The sequence below is a fragment of the Lissotriton vulgaris genome, chromosome 5, assembly GCF_964263255.1.
Source record: "Lissotriton vulgaris chromosome 5, aLisVul1.2, whole genome shotgun sequence".
In the NCBI taxonomy this organism is placed as follows: Eukaryota; Metazoa; Chordata; class Amphibia; order Caudata; family Salamandridae; genus Lissotriton; species Lissotriton vulgaris.
The window spans coordinates 109,779,401-109,798,749 of record NC_141693.1 but is presented as its reverse complement, the minus strand read 5'-3'; the positions used below and the strand labels follow the sequence as shown (position 1 = coordinate 109,798,749).

The 19,349-nt window shown below is 47.2% G+C and overlaps 1 protein-coding gene across 4 annotated transcripts in view; it reads left to right on the top strand.

Annotated features, from left to right (window-relative positions):
* Positions 1 to 782: 782 nt before the first annotated feature.
* Positions 783 to 19,349, top strand: part of NACC2 (NACC family member 2) — a 388,129-nt gene continuing 369,562 nt past the window's right edge. For all 4 annotated transcript variants that reach the window (XM_086921006.1, XM_086921005.1, XM_086921004.1 and 1 more), the window contains exon 1: positions 783 to 1,045. The gene's annotated coding sequence lies outside the window, so the exon portion shown is untranslated. The remainder of the gene's footprint in view (positions 1,046 to 19,349) is intronic.

Here is a 19,349-nt window from a genome sequence, read left to right as displayed (position 1 = left end):
ATTGCCATAACGAGTCTGTATTGTCCAAGATAATTATTTCAATTTGAATGTGCATGTTTTTATTGTATTTCTTTTTTTAAATGTCTTTTACATTGTAACTTTAATGGTTCTATAGAACCGAAATAACGGAAACATGATGATGTTGATAACTATAAAATGTGTTCTAGACCGGTCCTAATGATCGCTGACTCATAGCACTGTCCCATAGTTAAAGTAAACAAAGACAGACCGTTTTAAAAATTAATACAGATGATTTTGTTTAAAGTTACATTTAAGTAATATGTCTGATTCTTTTTCATCTTCAAACGTAAAAAAAATGGGCAGTATTTTTCTTTGGGATAGACGGCAATCCTACTTCAGACCATTGTTTGATCCTCTGCAAATAACTATTGTCTGCCTGAGACACTGTTCCCGAAACTAAAAAAAATGGGACGCACTAGCGGTGCGTGAGCCGTAAATTGTGCGACGTTTAACTTTATGCATTTTTTTTAACGATATTGCCTGATTATTTGGCCCATGTAAGTAGTCGGTAAAGTTAAAACTCTGGTAAATGCGGGTTAAAAGTGCAACTCTTTAAATTGCAGACAGTATTACCGTGCGCAAGAAATAGGTCGCAGGGTGGAGTCGCAGGAGCTGCTGTTATTTTGTGATACTTATATAATTGCTCATTACTAGAAAGTAGCAGTGCTTGGGGAGAAAGTGTGCCCCCGCCTGCCGCCGCTGCGCCTGAGCGCGGCGTCTGGGCGGCCCCGCTGTATCGGATGTCCCCGGGGGGCCGGCCCCCGGGCGCCCGTGCGCGTGCCCCCGGAGGAGGCCCGTGGGATGGGCAGGGCCGAGCCTCGCTGCTCCCGGCTGCGGCACGGTGGGTAGGTCAGAGAAAGTCCATGTGAGTTGGAATCACTTCCTGCTGCTGCTGCCGCCGCGGAGAGGCGGGGAGGCGGCCGGGCTCAGCCGGCAACGCGAGGCCCGGAGGAACAGAGCGAGCCTCGGCTCCCAGTGCGGAAACCGGCCGCCCTCGGCGCACCTTCATGGCGGAGGCCGGCAGGTAGGCGACCTCGCGGCTTCCGGGCCTGTCCCGGGACTGCAGACGGGGGACTTGGATAGTCTTGAAGAAGGGGAGGAGGGCAGAGCAGGGTGCCAACCAGAGTGTCTAGCACCCGGCGTGCATGGGGAGTAAGGGTACTCCTGGGAGTGGGTGCCAGTTTGGGGGTGGAGGGAAAGGCTATCAACTGGGGTACTTACCAGACAGGGAGGCAAGCCGGGATACCCACGAGCCCGTGCCAGGCTGGGACCCGTATGCCCACAAAGATAAAGAGTTTGTGCCAAGTCTGTGGTTCTGCCCTGTGGCGAGCATGGAGTGGACAAGGCAGCCGTTTTTGCAACAGTCATGCAGGGAAGGTGAGGCATGAATGCCCGGCAAAAATATCTGCCAGGCTTGCTGGGGTTTCCTCAGGAGTGTGTGTGCCATGTAGAGTGAGAGGGCTGGATAGATACCCACAAGGGTCTCCGGCAGTCTGGGAGGAAGGCTGAATGCCCACAAGGGGGTGTGCCGGGCAGGGACCACAGTACTCGCAAGTTTTAAGGGTAGGTGCCAGGTCTGTGCCCTGTGGCAGGCGGTTGGGATACTCGGGCAAGATGGGTGAGCTGTTCCTGTGGCACGCAGGCGGGGGCAGGGGGCTCAGGGTGCCCAAAGATAATCCACAGGACTGTGTGCCAGGAAGAGATGACAAGCCTAGACAGGAGACGCATAAGAGCCTTTACTAGACCGGGAGGGGATGCCCACGAGGATAGAAACAACAGACCCACAAAGTTATGTTCCAGACTGAGTGCGTGGCTGTACAGTGGGCCAGGAAAGGGGGGGGGGAGGTCTAGTTACCCCCCATAGGCCCGTGCCATGTTCCAGATGCCCTCTCCGCTCTGTACTTCGTAAACTGGAAGTGACAACATAGTGTGTTCTAACCATGGCTGGTGCTGACTGCCAAGGAGGGTCAGGATTCCAGGATACCCCTTAAGTTTGTGCCAGGTTATGGGTAATAAATCCATAAAATCCATAGACGTTTGTGCTCGGCCGGTATAGTGTGTGGCAATTAGCCCTAACCATCTTCACACACTGATGGGGTGACGGAGACAAGATGCCCACAGGAAACTGTGTATTTGAATATCCCCTAAAGTGGTACCAGGCTGGGGATAAGAGCGACGGGAATGTGGTAGGAAACTCTTAACATACAGTGGTGTGTACCAGACTGATTTTTTTTTTTGGGGGGGGGGAGGTGTCCAGTGGGGGTCGGGGATTAACATACTACCCTTTGGACGTGGCGGCCTAAAAAGTAGTTCACAAGGAACTGTCTCCTCTGGGCTAAGTCTAGGATACCCATGCGGGTTTCTGCCACTCTGGGGAAGGCATGGTGCCCGCAGATGTCTCTGTGCCAAGGGGGTGTTCGAGGGGCCGGTGCTGCAAAGCCTGCGATTGTTGAAAGGCGGAATTCCCTATAAGATCGATCGGCTGTGCCAGGCTGAGAGGTCGGGTGAGAGGCCTCCGTAAAAGAGTTCCAGGCTTGTTGGTGTTAAGATAGCAAATTGGTTCTATGCCCCGTGCTGAGATGAGACCGGGCCTGCCCTGTGGGTGATGCGGGGTGCAGATTTAGTGCACCCCGGGCGAGAGGGGCTGGCCATACCCACACATCCCGGTCTGTGACACCCCTGCGATTTCCCGACAGCCGTCTGTGTCTGCCCCCTCCCCAGCTGAGAATGACACTAGCGCTCGCGCCACCCTGCCCCGAGCTGGGCCAGCCCTTCCCTACATACTGCCTTGTCCTGCCCGGGGACGGGGCACTCCTGTGCCCCTTGGCATGCGAGGACTGCAGACCCGCGCACCGCTCCTGTCTCACTCAGACTGGGGAGAAGAGGAGACCCAGACAGACCCGTTCCCGCCTCTGCCTGTCTGTGTTTGGTTGCTACAGTGGCACCAGACATGTATGCCGGTGGGGGCCCGGTTCAGCACCCACCTCTGTCACTGCGTCTTGCAGTCTCCAGGAGCCCCCAGCCTGTCAATATCCCCGCGTGTGTGAATGTCGCAGTCTTGGGGGAGGGCTTCTGGGTGGGTGCTCTGCTTTTCTCTGTACCCGACAGGGCTCAGTGGGGTCTGGGTGGCCCACGATGCTCTGCAGCCCATGTGCTGGGCATCACTGGTGGGCACTGGCTTTCCATGCCCAGCAGGCTGCCGTGAAGCATCGGGCTTGGAAGGGGGGGCGGGGGGGGGGGGGGGTGCATAGCATGCCGCCCTCTTACAACCTCGGGCTGGGGCGGGGGTACAACGACTCCCCTCATAGAAGCTCTCGGCTAGCTAAGGGAAGAGCCCTCGCCCGCCTTTCACCTTCGCTCTGCATCGTCACTGCCCACGGTGGGGATACAACCCCTCATTGCTTCTTCCAGGTAGAGAGGAGAGGGGCTGAGTGCACGTAGCGCTTACCTGTCTCTTCCATCCATGTGTTGCCTGTGTGTCTGCACCATGCCTTCCAGGTGCGGTCAGCCCCTGCCTGTGTTGCATCCAGACCAGCTCTCGCGCCCGGCTGACCCTGGTGGCAGAAAATTCACACTTTCCTTCAGCCTATAGCTTAGCGTTTCTTTCATGTCATGTAGCGTCTCTGCAGCATGCGGCTCTCGGCGCTAGTTTGCGGGAAGGGGGTGGGGAGAGGTCATGCCCAGGGCGCTGGAATTATGTGGCAGGAGAGAACCACCTTATGCAGCAGGGTTGATTTTAAATTTTGATGCAAGGAAAGGCAGTTATTTGCCGTGATGGGGCATATTTTGTGATGGTATCACTGCCTTACTTTTTCATCTTTTTTACACTAAATTTCTGGACACAGGCTGCACTTCATTAGTACCAGTTTAAAACCTAAATACAGCCCAAAGAAACAGAAAGATTAACCAGTCCATCTTTGCAAAGGCCTTCAACTGCGTAGCAACACGCGCCACCACAATTTTAATAACTTTTCATCCGATTAAGATAGAAGCAACATTTTTTTGTTAAAATGTGCAGATTTTTCAGCTGAAGAATGGTTATGTGGCAAACGCATGAATTCCACAATTGTGCAGTTAAGGCTGTGGTTGGGGCAGTGGCGTCACTAGGGTTGGTGTCACCCGGTGCGGGTAACTCATGGTGTCACCCCCTCACGACTTACCGCATGGAACAAGGATACCAGTAAAAACCCTGGGGCTTATTTTATTTACAAGCCCCTTGCGCCGCCGGTGCGCCACTTGTTCCCATATTAAAAGTGACGCACTGGTCGCGCAAGGGGCTTGTAAATACGCCTCCCTGTTCCACTCACTAGTCAAAGCTGCCACCAGCTAGCGGCCTGTCTCCCTTAGACTGGTGAGGGGGCACTGTACCAATACCCCAGTGGGCTTCAAAAACAACAAGGAGCACGTCCAGTGCTGCGCTACAGATACCGAAGCAGACAGGCCCTGACCACCGGCCAGCTCCTCACACGGCATCGTGGTGCTGCTATTTCAATGGGGGTTTTGAGTTTGGCTCACAGTTAGTGCCTGGACATCATGGTGGTGCCGCCTGGGATATGCAGTGACCTTCAGTACCAATTCCGACCCTCCCCCCACGCCCTGCATTTAACCAAACCACCAGAGGCGAATGGTGATTCGTTCCGCCCTTTTTATTGTTTTATAGTGGTGACATCTGAGGCTGGTATTGATAGTTACACTGGTTATCATGGATAGTGAAAATGAAAAACTAACCTTTTTCACTTTTTAGGAGTCAGCAGAAATTCCATATTTGGTTAAGTTATCAATGGAACTTAAACAGTACATGCTCACTTTTGTTTTTAAAATTGTGTTAACATTTCTGCACTAAAACCATGACAATTTCGATGATTACATTTCCATAGAATGTGTGAACGTATTATTTTCTCAAACGTCCCTAGAAGTTTCTTTAAAATACAAACCTCCTGTATATTCCTCGGGTTGGGAGTGCTCTGGTATAAAATATTATAGATAGTAAAGAAAGTACCCTTAACCATATGTTGAATGTGTGATACAGACTGCTTTTGCAATTTAAATCGATGTAGTATCTATTCCAATTAAAATTGTCTGTAGAATGAAGGGAACTCTACAATAAGATTGCAGCAAGTACTCTAAATGCACTTAGAGATAAAGGGTCCAGGCTCCAGTTTAGCAACGACGGGTGTGGCAAAACCATGCGGTATTTATTGGCTTGACCTCTTTTGATTAATTACACAATATAATGTTCCTCAACCTGAATGGTAAAGAACGTTTCTGTCAATACATTCTAATGCCCACTTTCAGTCTTTGGAAGTGGATCGTAAACACACAAAAAGACAGTAAAGAAAATGTAAGATAATTTGCTTTTCAATGAAGGAGCATTGAGTCTCATATTTCTACGGTGTTGACTGTTTGGTCTTTTGGTATAGTCAACAAGTACAGGACAAGATGGTGTCACAGAATGTAACTAAAGTTCAACAAAGTTTGAAAGAGCTGAAAGCTTGCATGTAAATGGACAGGATGCTGCCTGCCCCGTTTCACCCTGAAATCTCGCTTTTGACACCAGCTGGAACTATAAATCTGTGCCTGCTTGCCCGCATAGGATTTACTCTAACAGGTTCAGGCTTAGCTGCACAAACATTTTCAGCAGTCAGCTGCTTTTATAGCCACCATCTGAAACGGAGATCCTCCTGCCTGGGCGAGGTCAGTGCATGTATTCAGTCGATAAAACAGGGTTCATGTGTGTGCTGTTGTTCAATACTCAAGCGCTGTTTGTACGGCATCGGTGGAAGATACACGAAGACACAAACTTTTTTCTACCGGGTAACATCATAAACTTCTTTTATCGGGTAAGAAGATCTGTTATAAATCGCCTCGTTTAGGATAACATCGCTGCTTTAACACAAGTTCAAGATCATTTCAGGCACAGTGACCTCTGCTCAAAGTTCAGAGGTGATGACCACATTCTGAGATACTAGACAAACAAGTAAATCTGTCTCACCTCGGCCTCCGGACCCAAGAACTGAAGTCAGTCCCAAATTTGAAGGGGAGACGACGGCGCTCGCGATATCAAAGGTGGGGACGGGGTGACACATTAATTCTTTATTCTAACAGTGCAGGATGCACTCCCCTGCCCTGCCGTCTGGTCTCCTCACACAGACCTGGTACTGGCGCGCAACCGCCGCAACGCGTCAGAGGACGGAGCACAGCGCGCGGGGGCTGTCCCAGGGCCGTCATTGGTAGTTTAAAGATTGACGGCCCTGGGACCCACACACTGGCATCCACATCGCACAATCATCACAACTATAGGTGGTGCGTTCGTGCGTGGTGCGTGGCGACGTGACTGACTGCAGTATAATATTTTAATTTGTAAGCAGGTGCGCACCATGCCGGTGCGCTTGCTTGCGGCTTACTTGCCTTGCACTATAAATAAAAAGCAGCACTGCAGCAGAGGTAGGGGCGAGGCTGAGGCTCAGGCTGCACTGTGCACTCCACTGTGCAGTGCAGAGCGAGCCAGCCAGTGTAACCAGATTGGTGTCACCCCCCATGATGGGGTGACAGGGGTGACACCCGGTGCGGTCCGCACCCGCCGCACCCCCCTAGTGACGCCACTGGGTTGGGGGGTGGTGGGGTGGCCGGTGGGGGGTGGGAGGAGGGATGTCTCGTACCCCTCCTCCTCCTCCTCTCCTAGCGTTATGACGATTTATGCTGTTTGCCAGGGAGCAGGTGGGTGTGTTTGAGGGGGGCGGGGGGGGGGGGATCAAGTGAATCGAAGCTTCTTTCCTCCTGTCACAGGCTGTGGAGGGGTTTGCGCCTTTACCTCTGGCTCAGCCTGTGGAGGGGTTTGCGCCTTTCCACCCGTCCCAGGCTGTGGAGGGGTTTGCGCCTTTCCACCCGTCCCAGGCTGTGGAGGGGTTTGCGCCTTTCCCTCTGGCCCAGGCTGTGGAGGGGTTTGCTCCTTTACCTCTGGCTCAGCCTGTGGAGGGGTTTGCGCCTTTCCACCCGTCCCAGGCTGTGGTGGGGTTTGCGCCTTTCCACCCGTCCCAGGCTGTGGAGGGGTTTGCGCCTTTCCACCCGTCCCAGGCTGTGGAGGGGTTTGCACCTTTCCCTCTGGCCCAGGCTGTGGAGGGGTTTGCGCCTTTACCTCTGGCTCAGCCTGTGGAGGGGTTTGCGCCTTTCCACCCGTCCCAGGCGGTGGAGGGGTTTGCGCCTTACCACCCGTCCCAGGCGGTGGAGGGGTTTGCGCCTTTCCACCCGTCCCAGGCGGTGGAGGGGTTTGCGCCTTTCCACCCGTCCCAGGCGGTGGAGGGGTTTGCGCCTTTCCACCCGTCCCAGGCGGTGGAGGGGTTTGCGCCTTTCCACCCGTCCCAGGCGGTGGAGGGGTTTGCGCCTTTCCACCCGTCCCAGGCGGTGGAGGGGTTTGCGCCTTTCCACCCGTCCCAGGCGGTGGAGGGGTTTGCGCCTTTCCACCCGTCCCAGGCGGTGGAGGGGTTTGCGCCTTTCCACCCGTCCCAGGCTGTGGAGGGGTTTGCGCCTTTTCACCCGTCCCAGGCTGTGGAGGGGTTTGCGCCTTTCCACCCGTCCCAGGCTGTGGAGGGGTTTGCGCCTTTCCACCCGTCCCAGGCTGTGGAGGGGTTTGCGCCTTTCCACCCGTCCCAGGCTGTGGAGGGGTTTGCGCCTTTCCACCCGTCCCAGGCTGTGGAGGGGTTTGCGCCTTTCCACCCGTCCCAGGCTGTGGAGGGGTTTGCGCCTTTCCACCCGTCCCAGGCTGTGTAGGGGTTAGCGCCTTTCCACCCGTCCCAGTAGGTGGAGTGGTTGGCGCCTTTCCACCTGTCCCAGGCTGGGTGGTGGTTGGGTTCAGGGAGATCTCCTAACCCTATTCCTATCCTAGCCTTATGAGGATGTATGCTGTTTGCCAGGGAACGGTGGGGTGGAAGAGGGTGACCATACTCTCGTGATCAAAAGTTTTGATCACGATTCGGAACCCGATATATGGTGCAGGGAGTACTCTCCCAGAAATATTGAATTTACTATTTCTCTTGGACAACTCTAAATGTGTGAAAACATATAGAGTTTATACTACTTATGTGAGAACTACTTGCCTCTTGGAATTGGGCTATTTCATATCTGCAGAATAATATTATTGCCCTGAAGAAGTCATTGGTTTATTGTTTGTCCGTGACGAAACACGTGTTGGCATTGGTTTCTGTTCTGTTGGCTACATCTTGTTGAATTATGAAGATTGAGGATATGGAGAAGAACACTTGATGTATAAAGAACAAAGAAAAGATTAAGAAAATAAAAAGAACTGGTTTAATGAACTTTACTAAAGAAGGAATTTGATTTGATTAATCTTTTCTTCTGACTACTGGAAACTGTTTCCTTGTGCTCAGGGACTATTTACCTTTTCATTATACTCTCTGCTTGCAGAGAAGATTTGGGGACGTGAGTGGCCGTTTTTCCCTTGTTCCTTTGAGCCACTTACTTGGAGAATACTATGCTGTATGGTGCTGCGCAAGAATAATCCAGCCACTATTGTGTAAATTATTCTAAGAGGTTGGGGGTTCCTACCCCTTATTCCTACACCCGTCTTGAGTTTTGATACTCTCTCCATCAACAGCATTCTAGAGCGAATTCACCCCCCTTTCACTTTTTCTAGATTAGTAAAGAGTGCACTCCTTTCTCTTAGTCCCAGGTTGGGTAGGGTTGTGACTCTTTCTCCTGTCCTAGTCTAGTAAGATAGTTCTCTGTCAGGACTGGTCCTATCTCTCGCTATCCCAGAATGGTCATCTGGGTCTCTCCCAGGCTTGGGCTGGTTGGCACTATCTCTCCCTGCTCCACACCAGTATGATTGTTATTTCTCAATATTCCTGGTTAGTAAGTACTTGCACCTTTTTCATATTCTCCCAAGTGAGGATTGATTGACCCCTTCGGGTGTAGCTACAGGCCAGGTAGGATTAATGCCTTTTCTTCCTGTCCTAAGCTTGTGATGAATCCTGACCTCTACCTTCGTCACAGACTGGGTGGGGTGATTGTTGATGTTCCTTTCTGTTCCGGGTTCAGGAGGATCAATCTTATGTCCCTCTGTCCTAGTCTGAAGAGATGTGGTACTTCACATCATTGTCCTTTGCCGCAGAGGATGCGGTCATTTTATCCTCTTCCAGCTAGGATGCAGTAATGACTCTTCCTTCGTCCCAGGCTGTTTTACCCATACACCTTCATATGCTAGGGAGAATTGAACCTCTTTCTTTGCGTTCTTGGCTTTCAAGGGGTCGGGAGGGGGAGATATAATTGCTGCTGTTTCTACTCTGCTCTAGTTGTGTGGTTTGCTGCTCCTCTCCTTTTACAAACTAGTACATTACTTCAAGCAATCACCTAGGTAGCAAAACTCAGTTTAAATGCTTAGCATGTTGTGAGTGGTTTCACTCTAAGCTCAGATCGTACTCCCTCAAAAATGAATGGACGCCTTCTTATTATTTATTCAGGTTCTTTCAAAGCTAAGCCGCTTTCTTTAATATATATCTGATGTAAACCAATGCATTTCAAGACTTCTGACCCATCTCCAAGGATTGGCTATGGAGCTTTGAGAAAATAAATAATACAATTTCCCCTTATTTTCTGAACAATATAACTCCAAATGTAAATCCTCCGTATTATCCTCAATCTCATACTCGCAATGTGTTATATTTATATTTGAAATACTTGTTCATTATGTGTGTATTCTTTAAATATTCTTTATCCCACTGTTGGTTATCATGTACCCCAGGTCCATCTTTTGCCTGCTTTCTCTGTTGTGAGTCCAGTTTACTCAGTCACAAGCTGACTGATTCCGTTCATCTGCCCATATCTGTATAATCAATACATATCTAGGCTTCCAGTTTGTCTCTCTGATCTCTCTCCAGGTCCTGGTTCTTAGTGGCTTTAAAGTGGCACACAGTGTCTAGTAAATCATCAAATAAAGCCTGTGACTTCTAAGATATCCAGAGTTTCATTATCCAAAACTGGGAAGTTGTAGGCTTTCCGTTAATTTCTCTCTGATGTCTAACCAATGATTCTTAACAGCTTGTAAGTGGCGGGCTGTGTCTAATAAATCACCAATGCATAACAAGATGGGATGGCTTCTGATTTCTACTCGTTGTCTGTTCCTTTATCCAGTGCTTCTAAGATCTAATATTTCCATTTACCTCTCTGACGTTTGTCTACCACGTATTGGAATTCCCCAAGGTGGCCGGTGTTGCTTTTTCTATCTTAGGGCCTCTTCACTTTGCTGGGTAGCCTAGAAGCCCCCAGTTCTGTCTGCCGTCTCTAATGCCGTTGTTAGAGGCTGATGGTGTCCGAGATTTCAAGTTGATATCTCTCTAGCAGATGTGTCTGCCTTATGTTCATAAGGTAGAGCATTCCAGCTAATTTATCATTTTTCAGATGCTTTATTCCATAGTAGTTTGGGTAATGTCCTCTACCCCATAATGTCTGTCCCGGGTCGGTAAGGCAACGATAGGCTTAATGTGCTGTTTTAAATCTTTAAATACATAAAATAAAATCTATAAAGTTAGGGTCTGTATAACCGCCCCCGAGACAATGACTTTTAAAAACGAGCAAAAACCAACAAGTAACTAGAGCATGGGTGATCTGCCCTAATTGTACACTTAGTCTTATAATTACTTAGTTGTGTGAAATACAGATTTAGGGCCTCCTCAGTTACACATATGTGTACTAAGGATGAGAGGAGTATCATTGGGGTTCTCATTGGGCACATTACATGTACAACTACAAAGTTTATTAGCGAACCCATTTATGAAATTAATCAAGGCCGAGTTGATAACCTCTTTGATGTGCAGCCAAGAGGCTTTCCCAATTAGCGTTCCCTTTGTATCTGAGTGCAATGCAACTTGCTTCATGTAGGAACATCTCCAGTCTCCTCAAATGTTCCCGCCACAGCCAAATTGGTTAAATTCTGGTCTTGTAAGACAAGATTAGAGATGCAAGGCTGCTTTTTGAAAACATTTCTTTAGGATTTGGAAAACTGAACAAAGATGTGGGAAATGATACAAGTGAAGGATGTTTTATCTTAAACCCATGGGCACAGTGGCTAACTATATTCCTGAGAGTTCTGGGAGATGAGGAGGCCTACCAAGACTAGTTCTCACATATAGCTTTTAAATACTTGATTAGGTCTAAATTCATGCTGAAGTCATGGGCTCAAGATAATAAGGAAATTGAACAGCACAATCATTGTCAATGTCAATATGTCTGGCTTTAAAAGGAATATTGTATGGTAATGTAAAGCATTAGAAGTAAATAGCATGGTTATTGATATGAATTTCAGAGCGGTGGAATAATATTGGTGTAGATTAAAAGGCTAGGTGAAAGTTGCACTGTCAAGCCAGACCTAAAAATGAATGTAGGTTAAGGGCTGCCTTCCTCCTATCTCTGCTGCTGTCAGAGGAAAACAACATGAATTATCCAGTTATCTAAGGCATTTTAATAGCATTCCAATGTCCTGTCTGCCCCTGAAAGTTCATACTTGGGGAGCTGGATAAATAAACAAAATAATCCCAGTTGGTGGAGGGCAAGCACTCTTTTTTATATTGAAGCACACAGCGTCTGCAGTACACTTTAGTTTGAACAACCAGGATACTCCACTACTTAGTATGGCTGTTAATTAGTGATCTACTGCCATAATGGAAGTTGAAGGGACAAGAAAAAAGGGTTGGGATCCATCCAGGACCATAATTGAGAACTGAACCTACCCTGGTTATTTGCGTCTGGGTTCTCGGCTTAGTACTTTGTAATGAAGTGGAATTTTAACAGTTTTATTTAATGTTTTATTTGTATTCAACAATGTTTTAAAAACTGCGAATGTGATGATTTTAATTAATCAGACAATAAATTATGATTTGTTGCAAGGTTATGCACTTTTTGTCCCTGCTGTTGTATGCATACACCTCAATCCAACTGGAATTGTAATCGCTTTAGATTTTTTGTTCCTGTTTTGTTTCTGTTATGTTGTCTCTTTATTGTGGTATATTCCTCTTTAAGGCTCGTGTGTATCAGAGCATTAGAAGCCTCCCAGATGTGTTCCTGGCTCTACCTGTTCTTCCTGCCTTCAACTTAAATAAAGATATTTAAGTAAACCAACTGCGTGGTTACTTAACAGTTTCTTTTTCTTGTGTCCGTGACACCTGGAAGAAAGGCTATTTTTTCCAGTTCTGCCTCTCTTTTTGTAATCTTTCTGCAGTAGGCTGAGAATGACAGGCATCCAGTTTTCCTCTACCTCTGTGTCGTCTTGTATTGCATCGTTATTATAGGACGTATTACCTGTCTATAGGATGCTGAAGTGCTTATCCATATGCATAACATGCTACATCATGTGGGGTGTGGTTGAAAGTGTGTTGTCTTTCCTTTGAGCCTAGGTGGAAAGTGTTTATCATTCATGTGTGATGACCACTGAGGAATGGTTGTTGTGGTGTTGGATGCAGTGCGGTGGATAAGGAAGTGTTAGAGTGAGGTACATCTTTATATAATACATGTTATGCTGCTTACTCTGGTGACCTCTGCTGGTACCTTTTTATTGTTAGTAGTTTATCTTTTATGTTCGTCTGATTTCTTATGCTGCTGTGGCAAGAGATAATCCTTTCTGGAGTCTGCAAGATGTAACTGTGTCTGTAAAGAGTGCTGGGGATCAGATCTGCCCGCATAACTACATAGACGGTCACCGCAGGGGTGTGGAATTTAATAAAATATCTACTTGTCCACGGGGCAGGTTGCTACATAAATCCACTTGTCCTGTAACAAAATCCACTAGTCCCTTTTGTGCCATGTAATGTGGCGACACATTACGGCAGCAATCTCATTATGTAAGAGTTCTGATAAAGCCTCTCTAATTATGCCAGGGTTCGTACCTTAGTAGGGTTTGAATACTAGCAATTAACTTATGTTGCTGCGTTTCTGCAGGTTTACATACTGGGGCCGAAGGTAGTGGTAAGCAATAGTTCAAGGGTTGGAATGTCCTTCTGAGTCTGTGCAAACCCACTAACTTGCTTGTTTTTAAGGGTTTTCACCAACCCTTTTCTAATCTTTTCCCATATCGAGAAATGTTGGAAATGTACTCCGGACAGTGGCAGATGTATTAAAAAAATTTCCGGGGTTTGGAAAAAAGCGGTTGGAGGAAAAGTGAACTTAAAACATTCAGATTTTCACATGAGCAAATTTACACATGCACATTTGCTCATGCTAAAATGCAGTTCACAGACATTTTCTAGGAGTACTATTTCTTGGCCTACTTCTGTAAATTCTTGTGAATTCATGAAAACTGTATATATGCACTTATATATAACATGGATGCACTTTTGAAACTTTCTTTAATAAATGAGCCTCTAATTTGGCCTGGAGTTAACCATAACTTTTTGTGTTTAATAAAATGTCTATCAGCTGGTTTCACTGTAAGTGATTGTATTCTGGCTCTTTTATAAGGAGCATATTGGCACACAAAGTAGTTTGGAACTGCTGTGGCAATGTGTACTTTTGGAGACCAAAAACTATTTTTGCTTTTGCCAATGCCTGTTAGAATGGTGAGGGCCCTGCAGCTCCCACACCGATAAGGTTTTAAAAAAACCATGCCTAAACAAATCACGCATTGACAAAACCTAATGCCTACCACCAATTTCAGACCTACTGGCTTTGCCAATGCTTGTTTATTTTTGTTTCTCACAATCATATTTTAACTGGTTACACTGATTTTCCATTATGAATATTTTTGGGAAATACAAGCATACATAAACATGTTACTAAATGATCTTGTAAAGATATGGTACCTAAATTCTTACATTAGTTTAGCAAAATGTTTTTTTCCTACTTGCATTTTTTTCCGTTAACATTTTATTTTGAAAGCAAAGAATCATCACTGCTGCTGTCAAGCTTCTGCAAATATTTGCAAACATTCAGAGAGCATTCTGGGAGCATTCATACATAGCCTCTCATGACTACAGTTTGAAAACGTGTGTATACTGGAACCACCGTCAGTAGTGCAGGCTGAGCTTACAACATTTACTTTTAGTGCTCACCCTAATAATAAAGGCTTTGCATTAATGAACCATAAATACAAGTTTGAACAGCGTTAACACATAGACACACATATTACCTTAACTGTAGACAATACCCTTCCTCGATTTAATAATGTGGTACTGTAAACTGGCAGCCAAATGGTTTGTGCTGTAGGGGGATGGGCCTACTTGTCCCAAGGCAAAATACACATGAACACTTGTTTCCCTTGACCCCAAACAACATGTCCCGGGCGTCGGGCTATAGGAATTCCACATCCCTGTAACTTACAGGCCTCCTTTATATGAGTGTCATTACTAGATGTCAGTTGAGGTGGGTTGTGTAATTGTCATCTTTTTTTCATCATTAAGGATATCGGTGCTCCGATTTTTTGGGATCTGCTGTATGAAATATGTTGGAGCTCGCCCTCTAGCAATTTGTAGGTGGTCTCTTTGGTTTTGGTGGGCCTGTCTGGTTGGTTAGTATCGAGCCATTTTCTTTTTTTTTTTTTGTGTGTGCTGGTATAGCCTGTTTCTGAGTTGTCCAGTTGCCGGCAAGGTTCCACAGGACCTTCTGTGCATTATACACCTGTCGTAAACGACGAGGCATCCGGTAACGAATAAGTATATGATATGGTGAAATGGCTGATATCAAATTGATTGTGGGAAGAGCGTCCTAAACACTAGATTTAACTGTCTTCCCTTTTTGTGGTTATCAGTGAAAGGTAGGGACAACGTAATTTACCATGTCTATGAAGTTTGGGTGAGGACTATATTTGGAGTGTCATAGGTCATGATGTAGCATGCTGGTCATATGGTGCAGAGTGGTAGTAGGTACTCCTATTGTTGATTAGAGAGAGGATTTGTTATTAGATTTAATACGTAGTTTGAGGTTATGTGGGGTGGAGCTCCCCAGTTCGTCCAGAATACCTGTGCCTGTCCCTTTGGCGTGGTGTGCTGGTTTGTGCTGCTTCTTAGCTCTCCATCATGCGTAAAATGGTGGAATAAATATTGTTCTAGTTGCTGCCCCAGGGTCAGCAGTTGATGTAAGTATCTTGGGAAAAACCATATGTTTACCTCTCTTCCAACATTCAGATGTTTCTTGATGCTTTGAATCTTGTTGGGCAAGGAGTTCTTGACCATGGCGGCGTGAGCCAAGAATGTAGAGCCTCCTAGGGTTGTCTTATTGTAGGATGCTATGATGATCTGTGGTGCTAGCCTGGAGCATAGTATCCTAATTTGGTTGTATTTGAATTTAATTTGTAGATATAGTCGTCATTTTTCATGCAAGAATCTGTAGACTATGCAGAGTGCTTTGAACATTGAATGTCCAGCTAAAGGTAGCCAGTGTAATGTTTATCGGACTGGTGTCATGTGTTTTTCGGGGTGGAGGAAGAGTCTTGCTGCAGTGTTTGGGGTTCATTGAATTTAGCGTCTTCTGTAGCAAGGTTTAGGCTGCTGGCATAGCTGAGCTTGGTGTTCTCGAGTTGGATGATAGTTTGTTATTTTTATTGGTATCCTAAGTATCAGAAGGTGCGTTGCAGGGTTTTCATCGTTTAAAAGGTGCTTCTTGTAACTTCATTTGCATGTAGTATTAGGGACAGATCTGAGTCTATTATTACTCCTATGTTCCTCCCTTCTTTTGAACCATCTGATTAGGCATTGAGTTCCTTTATATGGCTATATGCTGGTGTTTGTGCCTTTTGTTCTCAGGTCATGATCTCTGTCTTTGTGGTGTTGTGCAATCATCCATGCATCTAAAACATGAAAGCAGTAGTACAATCTTGACACACGGAGGTCTTCTGAGGCATCTATTTTTAAATTTCGAATGGTTTTTGTATCTGCATAGTTTTAACATATAAGGTTTAATGATATATTCCGGCCTGGCACAGATTAGTGGTACGTGTGTTTATTTTATGTGGATCCAAAAGTGGATTCCACCTTCCTAAATCTTCGCAGGATTATTCTGGCCTGGTTGATGGTTGTCAGAATTTGAGGGCTTGTGTGTTTGCTGTACTGTTTGGCATCTCTGTATCTCAGTGTAGGGAGGGCTTTAATGTGCAATCAACCAAAACCACCCTTCCCTTTTCAGGGCAGTGACATCGGCAAAAGGTAGGACCACTTATTTACCTGTCTGTCTGGCAACTGTATTAGGTATTATGCTTTTTATTTTATCATAAATTTTACTCTGGAGCGAAGAAAGTATTTCTTGTCAGGTTAGTTTGGGCCCAGACCATACCTACTGGGGTTCAGGTAGGGTGAGCCCATCACTGTCTCATTCCTGTATGTGGAGCCTCCGGGGCCCCTTCACCTAGGCATTTATTTTGTCTCTGTTTTACTTAATAGGGCACTGGGCAAAACACATTTTCTATTTTTCTGTCTCACTTTTTTGTGTCTCGACTCAGCTGACTGAGCGGTGGGAAGGCTTGTGGCATAATTCAATTTCTGGTATTTTTGTTTAGTGCCACATGGCGTCATTACCACTTCAAAGCACTGCGTTCTTAGGCTTGTTCGTCAGACATCTAACTGAAAAAATGTCCCTGCGAATTCTAAATGACATCTAAAGTTCCATTGATATAATCGTGCTGATCTCCAATACAGAAGAATGCCTTGAATGACCCTTGGTTGTGCCTCGCTTTTGCATTCTGTCTGGATGGCCGAATTGTAGGCTTCCCAGCTGCCCTACATTGTACAACCTTTTTTTCCTTCAGTTACTGCCATGCAAGTGCAATGTTGCATTTTCAAAATTTCAAGTTATTTAATTAAAATAGCGCTGACATGCCGGTTTACAATCAGCACTCTGGGCCAAGGCCTGCCAGTCTCCAAGTTGGATGAGGGGACATCCAAGACTGCCTGCCTGTGGAGCACAGAGCACCAGTGCCTGCCTGCTCGCCAAGACCAGTGTACACTATGAGGAAGAGGGAGGCCCTTGAAAGGAGGAAGGTCCAGTGGGGAACCCTGGCCAGAGGATCACTGCAGTGAGGTGTACGGAGACGAATGCTACACGGATCAGTTCGTCTCCCAGGTACAGGTTACTGTCAGTGACCCCCCCCACCACCCCCAACCCCACATGCCCGAGAGTGTCACTGGGAAGTTAGCTATCTTTGCACCAATCAAAGTCTTTGCGAAGTCGGCGGCCCTGTATGCTATAGGTGGTGCTGTGAACCTTACTGCCATGCCGATTGGTGTAGCCCATGTGCAAAACAAAGTTGGTGACCCCGTATGCCAGATGAGGCTGCAGTGAAGAAGAAATTACCACTCTGCTGGACAGGCAGACACCCGTTTGCGGAGTAAGTTCGGTGACCCTGTATGCCAGAGGGGACCACTGTGAAGAACAAGGGACATTGCCTTGTTCAGCTGTCATCAAGAGTAGAGGATGCTTCAGTGACCTGGGTGTGCCCAAACCACAGCTGAGGATCAGAACCAGAGATATCATCCTGGTGTGCGCCCCCCCCAATTACCCCTCTTCGGCTTCCACCAGGGAGAAGGATCAGAGGAACTTAACATCTCGCTGAAAAAAAAGCACCGTTGATGCTCAGCCGCTGCCCCTGCAGAGCTGTGAATGCTAGTCCCCATCCGCAGCTTCTGCATTCACCCGCCAAGTCCTAGAGGGAAATCCTTTCATGGACTCTGGTAGCACAAATCCTGCAGGAGCAGGTAAGACTGTTCACAGGGCTAGAAGCCCCTGGGGGAACGTATTCTCCCGCATAGCGTTTCGAGCGATGGAACAAACACTAGTGAGTTTTGGAAACATCGTAGTGGGACTCCTGAGATCGAACTACTAGTGGGGCTTAACCTGAATGTCACGTATAGTAAATGAGAAAAAAACACGACAGTTAATGAGAGGGAAGTAGGACTCTGGGACCTGCCTATAGAACACTAGAGCCCCAACCTAAAGTGACCGTGTGTATTGTTTGTGTATGCCGTATTTTACTTTGTGTTCATATACAAATACTCCTTTTTTTCATAAAAACAAATATTTGACTGGACTATCATTTGTTGGTGCTACAGACTCTATTTTAAGTTGCTAGTGTGTGTTCACACTCCTGCATCTAATGCCCTCGCCCCATCCTGGAAGCCTTGGACTGCTAGACAAACGCTACTACTGAGAGTCAAGTGCTGAAGGGGTTCTTGGCCCCGTTGCTCTGGAGCCGTAATGAGTTCGGCCCTGGGACATCATGAGTAAAAGGCCTCGGCCCTCACAGTTGGGCCCAGCAGCTCCTAGTTGCCCCGTGGCACTTTGAAAGTGTTTTTCACACATGTATAGTTATTTGACGTGAATATCCCGAAAAACTGGTGTGGATCGAACCACATGACTTACATAGGACATCCATGATCTAGACCCTTGCTAATTCAGAATGTATATTTGTTTGCTAGAGATGCTCACATTGTTTATCACTCTTTCAGTTTTATTTGCTGCCTTACGACCTAGACATTGTTAACCCCTTCCACGTGGGGCTAATTCCCGCGTGCGGCGCTGCGTTGCTCGTGACGAGCCCAGCTCGTCATGCTGCACAGTGGAGCTGTGCTCATGACGAGCTGAGCTCGTCACGGCTCCGCCCACTCCTGTAGAATGCCCGCACAGGAGGGATATTAGACCTGTGTGGGCGTTCCGCGGCAGTTATGACGCTCGTCATGAGCACAGCTCCACTGTGCCTCATGACGAGCTGAGCTGGTCATAAGCACCGAAGGGGTTAAGCAGATCACCCCGTTTGGTTTTGGGCAGTGTGAACAATATTGTGCACCTCCATAAGAGGAGTTTATCATATAATGCTCTATCTGGTTTTAGCAGGGTTCATGGCCTGCTTGGATGCTTTGCTTGGATGGAAATGAATTGCAACAAATAGGCCTTTCTCTTGCAAGCAATACATTCCTTCTCAAGAGTGGGTGTTCGCCAACCTATTATTCAGGCCTCGTGTTATCCTGCACAGTCAGAAAAAAATGCAGCAGTCTGTTATTTTGTTTCTGTGACATGGCAGTTCTTGGTGCTGCCTGTTACCAGGGGACTGGAAACATTACTGTGCTGGCCTGCAGTCCCTGCCGCTTCCCAGACACTGCTGCCAGGTGTTACAGAGCACGCAGGGAGGGTGCCACAGCTAAATCATATTTGCTGTTCCCTTCTCCTCCCCCACCCCTCTCCTCCGGCTGCCTCCCTCCCCTCCCTTCAAATAACCCTGTCCACAGAAGTACTCCGTGTTCCTGCATCTTTCAGGCTGTTCCAGCCTTGTTTAGAAATCTGCGCCGGATCACTTAAGTGGAACCCACCTTACGAAGATTATTAACGTGAAATGTTTTTGC